This window comes from Rhinopithecus bieti, unplaced genomic scaffold (genome assembly GCF_001698545.2).
Source record: "Rhinopithecus bieti isolate Rb0 unplaced genomic scaffold, ASM169854v2 scaffold_12783, whole genome shotgun sequence".
NCBI lineage: Eukaryota > Metazoa > Chordata > Mammalia > Primates > Cercopithecidae > Rhinopithecus > Rhinopithecus bieti.
In genome coordinates this window covers 6210-15617 of record NW_016807262.1, presented here as the reverse complement: position 1 = coordinate 15617, position 9408 = coordinate 6210, and the positions used below count along the sequence as shown (strand labels likewise).

At 49.3% G+C, this 9408-nt stretch overlaps 1 pseudogene; it reads left to right on the top strand.

The window, feature by feature from the left end:
• Positions 1-8158: 8158 nt before the first annotated feature.
• Positions 8159-8418, top strand: LOC108535097 (cysteine-rich protein 1 pseudogene; annotated as a pseudogene).
• Positions 8419-9408: the final 990 nt, after the last annotated feature.

Genomic DNA, 9408 nt, shown 5'->3' with positions numbered 1-9408 from the left:
TTTTTTTTTTTTTTTGAGAATCTCTCCCTGTCGCCCAGGCTGGAGTGCAATGGCCCAATCTCAACTAACTGCAACCGCAACCTCTACCTTACTGGTTCAAGTGATTCTCTTGCCTCAGCCTCCCAAGTAGCTGGGATTACAGGCGCCCACCACCATGCCCAGCTCATTTTTGTATTTTTAGTAGAGACAGGGTTTCACCATGTTAATTAGGCTAGCCTCGAGCTCCTGACCTCAGGTAATCTGCCCACCTCTGCCTCCCAAAGTGCTGGGATTACAGGCATGAGCCACCCTGCCAAATCAAATATTTTTTGTGTTTACAGCTGGTTAAGAGAGCAAAGCTTTATCTAAAACCTTGGGGTCAGCAGAAGGGATGTTAAGTTTTTGCCTGTGAGTGTGATTCCCTCCAAGCCCCTCAGGAAGAAATTTGGAACAAAGAACACCAGTGAGAGTTCAGTCCTGGGTTCACCCTTATCTGAGGTCGACGTGAAAGCTGTCACCATTTTACATCTGGTGGAGATCTGTGCTTCCGAAAAACAACTTAGGCACATTTGTCAAGATATTATCTTTAATTTCTATAGGGAATCAGATATCTTGTGGCCCTAACCAACTTGGGTGGCTATTGTTCTGAGCTATTATTACTTTTTTTTTTTTTTTTTTTTTAGACGGAGTCTCGCTCTGTCACCCAGGTTGGAGTGCAATGGCCCGATCTTGGCCCACTGCAGCCTCTGCCTCCCGGGTTCAAGCAATCCTCCTGCCCCAGCCTCCTGAGTAGGTGGGGTTACAGGCGTCTACCACTACACCCAGCTAATTTTTGTATTTTTAGTGGAGATGGGATTTCATTATGTTAGCCAGGCAGAGCTCAAACTCCTGACCTCAGTTGATCTGTCTTGACCTCCCAAAGTGCTGGGATTACAGGTGTGAGCCACTGCACCCAGCCAATTATTACCTTGTTCTTATCAAGTTGCTAATTTACTTCTCAAGAATAGCCAGGTGCCCAGAATTTACCTTGAAGGCTAGTATGGTTTGGGTATGTGCCCTCCAAATCTCATGTTGAGATGTGATTTCCAGCCAAGCACATTGGTTCATACCTGTAATCCCAGCACTTTGGGAGGCCAAATTTAGGACGGAAAGTGTATAAACAAATATGAGCAGGGAGCATGTTTTCTGATTGAGGAGGATATTTATTGATGGTTTACTGGGTGCAGGAAGAAGGTCTGGATGACTTCGGGTGGGAGGGGAGACCCTGCCCTGGGATCCTGCATATCCAGGCCCCTGTGGGTGGGGTGAGGGTTAGGAGCCTAAGCACGTTTTGCAGGGGCCGCTCTCTTTTCCACAGTGCTCGCTTTGTGTGTGACCTGGCAGGTAGCTGTAGCTGCTGCAGGACCGGCACTGCTCAAGCATTAGTCTCAGGTAGTTGGTGGATGCGTACTTCTTGTTGTTCTGTTTGGAGGGCATGGTGGTCTCCATACCCTAGGTGAAGGGGATGCAGTCTGCCTTCCAGGGCACTGTCATCGTTCCAGATAGAAATCACTCATGAGACACACCAGTGTGGCCTTTTGGCTTGGAGCTTCTTTGAAGAGGGCAGGAACAGAGTGACCAAGGGAGTGCCTTGGGCCAACCTGTGGGGTGGGCAAGTGGCAGGAGTTCAGAAGCTGAGCTTCCAAGGTGGAAGCCCCTGACCTTAGTGTGTGAGGAGGGGTCAGGCCCCCAGTGCCAGTGTAGGGACACCTCAGATATGCTCCACACTGTCTCTGGGGAAGGTGTGACACAATGTTCCTAAAACAACTGTCAGTCACTCAGGGAACCCTGAGACTGGCAGATGATCATCATCTGTTAGCAAACCTTCGTAGGCCTTGGGCTCCCGTACAGACAGCAGACCCCCAACCACCTGCTCCTGCCTCCTTCTTTCATCCTGGTTGCTTTAGGGTTTTCAGTGTGTGTGTGTGTGTGTGTTTATGTGTATATATACATATGTGTGTAGATATGGGTGTGTATATATGTGCATGTATATATTTGTGTGCATACATTTAGTAATGTATAAAACTTACCAAAATCTACCTCTCTATGTTACATATATATATATATAACTTATCAAAATCTATCTTCAAATGTCATTACACATTCACATATAGTATAAGGCCATGAGGCCCGGCACAGTGGCTCATACCTGTAATCCCAGCACTTTGGGAGGCCGAGATGGGTGGATCACAAGGTCAAGAGTTCGAGACCAGCCTGATCAACAGTATGTGAAACCCCCATCTCTACTAAAACTACAAAAATTAGCTGGGCGTGGTGGCGCACAACTGTAATCCCAGCTACTCAGGAGGCCGAAGGCATGAGAATCAGTTGAATTTGGGAGGCGGAGGTTGCAGTGAGCCGAGATTGTGCCACCGCACTCCAGCTTGGGCGACAGAGCAAGACTTCGTCTCCAAAAAAAGACCATGATCGCTTGTTCTTCAAACCCCTCAGCTTTAGTGCTTTTTGTGCTTTGTTATATAATTTACTTTTCCTTATTATGAATCACAATGTATTTTTTAACTTTGAAGAGTTAATTATATTTTATAGACATTAACATAAATTAACATAATGTGGGCCATGCACAATGGCTCATGCCTGTAATCCAAGCTCTTAGGAAGGCAGAGACAGGAGGATAGCTTGAGCCCAGGAGTTCGAGACCTGCCTAAGCAATATATTGAGACCCCGTTCCCAAAACAACCACAGTAAAGAACAACATAATATGGAAGTTTCCATATTTATCATGTAGTTACCATATTTGATGTTTTTTCAAAAAAATTTTTGAGAGACAGAGTCTCACTCTAATGTCCATATTGAGTAATCATAGCTAACTGCAACTTCAAACTCCTGAGGTCAAGCCATCCTTCTGTCTCAGCCTCCTGAGTGGCTAGACCTACAGGTATGTGTTACCACACGTGGGTGATTCTTTTCAGTTTTTTTCTGGAGACAGGTTCTTGCTATGTTGCCCATGCTGATCTCAAATTCCTCGCCTCAAGAAATTCTCCTACCTCATTCTCCCAAAGTGCTGGGATTACAGACCTCACCTACTGGGCCCACCCACCTCCTGGGCCCCACCAGATATTTTCACATTTCAGTGTGCTTTCATTTTCCTTCTGCCTAGAGATATCATTTACCATTTCTAATAGCAAGACTCAGAGCCCTCTTTCGTAAGGCTGCTGTGGTTTGCTGGGGCTCCACTCCAGACCCTGTTTGCCTGGGTCCCTCCCACACCTGGAGTGTCACCAGTGGAGGCTGCAAAACAGCAAAGATGGCTGCCTGCTCCTTCCTCTGGGCTCTCCATCCCAGAGGGGCATTGACCTGATGCCAGTGGGAACGCTCCTGTATAAGGTGTCTGGTGACCCCCTGTTGGGGATCTTACCCAGTCAGGAGGCACGAGATCTGGGACCCACTTAACGAAGCACTCTGGCAGCCCCTTGGCAGAGGGGTGTGCTGCACTTGGGAGAATCCCACCTGTCCGATCTGCCCAGATTTCTCAGAGCCACTGCGGGGGAAAGACTAAGTCTATGGAGACTATGGCCTCCCCTCCCGTCAGGGGCTCTTTCCCAAGGAGATGAGAGTTCTGTTGGTAAACCCCTGGCTGGAGTTGCTAAAATGCCTGCAGGGAGGTCCCACTCAGTGAGGAGAGATGGGTCAGGGCCAGGCCTAAATGAGGCAGTCTGGCCACAATCTGCTCCAGCCACTGTGCCTTACTGTGGGGAATTCCTCCTGCCCCGTCTCCCTGGCATCGGCAGGGACAAATGGCAGAGTGGAGCTGCGGTGATGGCTGCCACCTCTCCCACCCGGAACTCGGTAGTCTTAGGCCGTCTCCAGCCAAGTGGCCACGGAGAGTCTGCATGGCTCTGTGCTTGGGACCAAAGGCCCTGGTGGCGTGCGCTCACAAGGAAGATCTCATCTGTGGGTTGCACAGATCCGTGGGAAAAGCGTGGTTTCCTGGGCAAGGCAGCACAGTCGCTTACCGCCTCCCTTTGCTGGGGGTGGAAGCTCCCCTTGCCCTGTGTGGCTCGCGGGTGGGCCATTGCTCCACCCTGCTTTTCCTCGCCCTCTGTGGGTCGCATCAATTGCCTAGTCCCAGTGAGAGAACCTGGATACCTCAGTTGCCAACACAGGATTCACTTGTTTTCATTCTTCTTGGTGGACGCCTCAGACTACAGCTGTTTCTACTCAACATTCTGGCCCCTCCGCTGTCTATTTTTACGTAATTAGATTTAGCTATCGTTTCTCAGGGAGTCCCCTCATATAGGTGGTTCGAATCATTTTTTACACTCACCTGTGCTACATGAACAGGCTTTCTAGTTCTTTAGTGATCCAGATCTCATGCAATCATTTGTCTTTGTATAGATTATCCTGAACATGGATGCCTCAAGAAGGCTTATGACCTATTCTGCATTTTGGAGGAGATGGGACCCAAGCTGACCAAAGAGGAGGAGGAAGCTCTGAGCAAGACGTTCACAGACCGCCGGGCGCAGTGGCTCACGCCCGTAATCCCAGCACTTTGGGAGGCCGAGGCAGGTGGATCACGAGGTCAGGAGATCGAGACCATCCTGGCTAACACAGTGAAACCCCCGTCTCTACTGAAAATACAAAAAATTAGCTGGGCATGGTGGTGGGTGCCTGTTGTCCCAGCTACTGGGGAGGCTGAGGCAGGAGAATGGCATAAACCCGGGAGGCAGAGCTTGCAGTGAGCCAAGATCGTGCCACTGCACTCCAGCCTGGGTGACAGAGTGAGACTCCGTCTCAAAAAAAGAATAAAGAAGTTCACAGACATGCCTTGTGGCCCCGGGAGAGGATGATAGTGAACATCAGTGACATCCTCCTTCTGGTTGTGGTGGTCTTTGTTCACATCTACTATGCCTGAACTCTATCTGAGCCACTAGAATAACTAAGAATTCTTAACAATGAAGCAAAAGAGGCTGGGCGCAGTGGCTCACACCTGTAATCCTAGGATTGTAGGTGTGGTTTCCTGAGCAAGGCAGCACAATCACTCACCGCCTCCCTTTGCTGGGGGTGGAAGCATCGGTAATGCTAGCACTTTGGGAGGCCAAGGCGGGAGGATCACCTGAGGTCGGGAGTTCGAGACCAACCTGACCAATATGAAGAAACCCCATCTCTACTAAAACTACAAAATTAGCCCCGTGTGGTGGCGCATCCCTATAATCACAGCTACTTGGGAGGCTGAGGCAGGAGAATCACTTGAACCCAGGAGGCGGAGGTTGCAGTGACCCAAGATTGCGCCATTGCAACCTGGGCAACAAGAGTGAAATTCCGTCTCAGAAAAGAAAAGAAGCAAAAGATAATTTTAGTGTTTCATTTAGTAGTTCATTGTGTTGCAAAACAGATGAGTAGTTGGTAATTAAATCTAATGAGATGACTATAGACTTGGTATTTTGCTTTTGTTATTCCTTTGTATCATTAAGAAAGAATTGATAGATGGCTCTTTTTTTATTTGAGACACTCTCACTCTGTCATAAAGACTGGAGTGCAGTAGTGTTGATCTTGACTCACTGCAACCTCTGCCTCCTGAGTTTTTCAAGTGATTTTCCTGCCTTGGCCTCCCAAGTAGCTGGTATTACAGGTGCCCACAACCATGCCTGGCTTATTTTTGTGTTTTTAGTAAAGATGGGGTTTCATCATGTGGCCAGGCTGGACTTGAACTCCTGATCTCTAGTGATCCACTCACCTTGACCTCCCAAAGTGCTGGGATAACAGGTGGGACTCACCATGTCTGCCTAGATGGCTCTTATTATTTTGAGGTATGTTCCTTTAATATGTAGTTGATTGAGACTTTAATATGATGAGGTGTTGAATTTTATTGAAAGCTTTTATGCATCTATTGAGATAGTCATGTGCTTTTAATCTTTAGTTCTGTTTATACAATGAATCACATTTATTGATTTCCATGTGTTGAACCAACCTGGCATCCAGGGATAAAGCCTACTTGATGGTGGTGGATGGATAAGTTTTTTGATGTGCTGCTGGATTCCACTTGCCAGTATTTTGATGAGAAGTTTTGCAATGATGCCCCTCCCCTCCTCACTTTTTTTTGCCCAGGCTGGAGTGCAATGGCATGATCTCAGCTCACTGCAACCTCTGCCTCCTGGGTTCCAGCAATTCTCTTGCCTCAACCTCCCAAGTAGCTGGGATTAGAGGTGCCCACCACCACACCTGGCTAATTTTTGTATTTTTAGTAGAGACAGGGGCTTCACCATATTGGCCAGGCTGGTCTTGAACTTCTGACCTCAGGTGATCCACCTGCCTGAGCCTCCTAAAGTGCTGGGATTACAGGCATGAGCCACCATGCCCATCCTTGAATGTATTTTCTGAAGATTATGGCTCAAAGATACAACAAGATCATGAAGGTTTAAATACGGGATACACCAGAAAAGTGATCTGGGGTCAAGGAACTCTCCTGCCCATTCCCAGAGGCATCCCAGTCGGCACCTGGACAGACAGCAGGTTTAGCCCCGACATCACCCCCTGCCAGTTACTGTACTGAAGGCACTGTAGACCTGAAGCTGTTAAAGAGATTGGAGTAGTTGCTGTAGTTTGTACAGCAGGGCCTGAGTTTTGGTGAGGAAGGGTGGGAGTGGTGAGGCACCCACTCAGGGCTGGTGCCACCACTGCCCCTTCTCAGCCAGGCCTGAGGCCAGGCTGCTCTGATCAATAGGCAGTGAGACCCCAGGAGCTTGCAGACTTCACTCCTTGAGCCATCCAAGCACCAGCCCCGCAGGGCACTTTTTCAGTTAATGAATCCTATGAACTGCCCAACAGCCCGGTTCGGTCAGTTGGGAGGTGAATCTAATTCTAAGGACAACTATCACATGGGCATTTGGTTTGGAATGTCCTGGGTTCTGAGTCGGTTGAAAGTCAAAGAGGCTCCTGGTCATTCGGAGCAGTCACCTGACCACAGGGAAGCCTCCCCACAGGCAGCTACAGTCAAGTGCTAGGGCAGACAGCCATGAATTTGGACATCTGGCCTTCAGCAGGGCTTCTTGTGGGGAAAGTCATTGCATTTTGGGTCAGGGGTGGAAATGTAAAGCCGGGAGTTGAGTCACGATTTGGGCCCTTCTCTTGGGCCAAGCATCTTCTCCAGGCATCAGCGTCTCCCTGCAGCAGCCATGGGGTTGGGAGGACTTGGGAAAGGAGTGAGGAGGGTCCTTGCTTTGGAGTCCAGGGCATGGACCCCTGGTCTCAGGCACTCAGGGATCTCCATCTCCAGGGAACCAACTAAATTCCCTGCCTTAGCTTCATTACTCCTCAGTGTTGTTACTCTGAGCCAGTCACTGAATCTAAGTTTCAGTGCCCTGAATCATAAAATAAAAGTCTCAACCCCTACTCTGCCCAGCCTACATCATTTATAACGGATTTTTTTCCATGAGCTGTAAAGCATAATGCCCATGCCATGTGGAAAAGTGGGACCCTGTCCTCCCCTGGCCTTCCATGTCCCCTCTCATGGACCTGTCCTGATGCTGCACGTCTTTATTCTTCCAGATGTGTAATCATTGAACTTCTGTGCAAGGCTCTGTCTCAAAAAAAGAAAAAAAGAAAAAAAGAGAAAAGAAAGAAGGTTAAAATGGGGAAAGAGCAGTGGGAGATGGAGGTGGGTGTTTGGGTGTAAGTAGGGTTTGATTGCGAAGCTTTGTGTGTGTCCTGGACGAAAATGTGTGCCCTTTATCCTCCTGGACATAAGCAGTCGACTTTGTTTTTCTTTTCTTTTCTTTGAGATGGAGTCTCACTCTGTTGCCCAGGCTGGAGTGCAGTGGTGCAATCTTGGCTCTTTGCAAGCTGTGCCTCCCGGTTCACACCATCCTCCTGCCTCAGCCTCCCGAGTAGCTGGGACTACAGGTGCCCGCCACCATGCCTGGCTTTTTTTTTTTTTTTTTTCTTTTTCAGTAGAGACGGGGTTTCACTGTGTTAGCCAGGATGGTCTCGATCTCCTGACCTCGTGATCTGCCCGCCTCGGCCTCCAAAGTCCTGGGATTATAGGCGTGAGCCACCACGCCTGGCCGGGCAGTCGACTTCTTAACCCATTCGTAAATTGCAGGCAGTGGTGAATCGTGATCAGACTCCTGCTTTAGAAAGCTCCACACAGAGTCTCGCACCTGCAGCCTGCACCGGACCCGGAGCAGCCATGCTCAAGTGCCCCACGTGCGACAAGGTGTACTGCGCCGAGAGGGTGACCTCTCTAGGCAAGGACTGGTATCAGCCCTGCCAGAAGTGCGAGAAATGTGGGAAGACGCTGACCTCCAGGGGCCACGCTGAGCACGAAGGCAAACCCTACTGCAACCACTCCTGCTACGCCGCCATGTTTGGGCCTAAAGGCTTTGGGCGGGGTGGACCCGAGAGCCACACTTTCAAGTAAACCGGGTGGTGGATACTCCATTCTTGTCTGCTTTCTGGGCCACTGTCCAGGCAAATGCCAGGCCTCGCCCCCAGATGCCCAGGGCTCCCTTGCAGCCCCTAATGCTCTCAATAAACCTGAACACTTGGGGGAATAAAAAAAGAAAAGAAAGCTCCACACAAACAGCTGAGTGGAGAATGGACTTGAGTGGGAGATCTATTGAAAGATAAAGAGAAAATTCACAGGAGACCTTGTGGGGCTCTAGGAAGGAGATTGAGAGACAGAGGTGGTGTTTCTGGGTGAAGATGAAAGGTTTGATGGCAGATTAGAAGTGAAGCCAGTGGAGAGGCAAGCATTAAGTGCAACCCTAAGACTTCAAGCCCCAGAGCCTGAGTGCACGAGGCCACCGTTGATGGAAGGAAATTTAGAGCAGGACCGGATGATTTGGGCAACAGAGAGAATCAGGAGTTCACTTTGGAATGGGATGTCTTTGGTGCATTCAGGACTGTACGTCGAGATGCCTAACAGGCAGTGGGAGGGTGAAATGTGCAGTTTGGTCAGGACTGAGATCTGGTTCAGGCAATCCTAGCGCTTTGGGAGGCCGAGGCAAGTGGATCACCTGAGGTCAGGAGTTCAAAACCAGCAAGACCAGCATGGTGAAACACCATCTTTACTAAAAGTACAAAATTTAGTTGGGTGTGGTGATGGGTGCCTGTAATCCCAGCTACTCAGGAGGCTGAGCCAGGAGAATTGCTTGAACCTGGGAGGCAGAGGTTGCAGTGAGGTGAGATTGTGTCACTGCACTCCTGCCTGGGTGACAGAGCAAGACTGTCTCAAAAAATAAAAAGAATAAAAAAAAGGGAGATGCGGACTGGAGTTATCCATGTGGGCATCCTTCTCTTCAGGAACACGGTTTGAACACCCGCCCTGTACCAGTCAGTGTGTGTGGTGTCAGGGATGCGTCTGTGAATGAGATGCCATAGGCTCATCACCAGGAAGGGGGCACACAAGCACTTGAGCTACAGGGCGGGTGT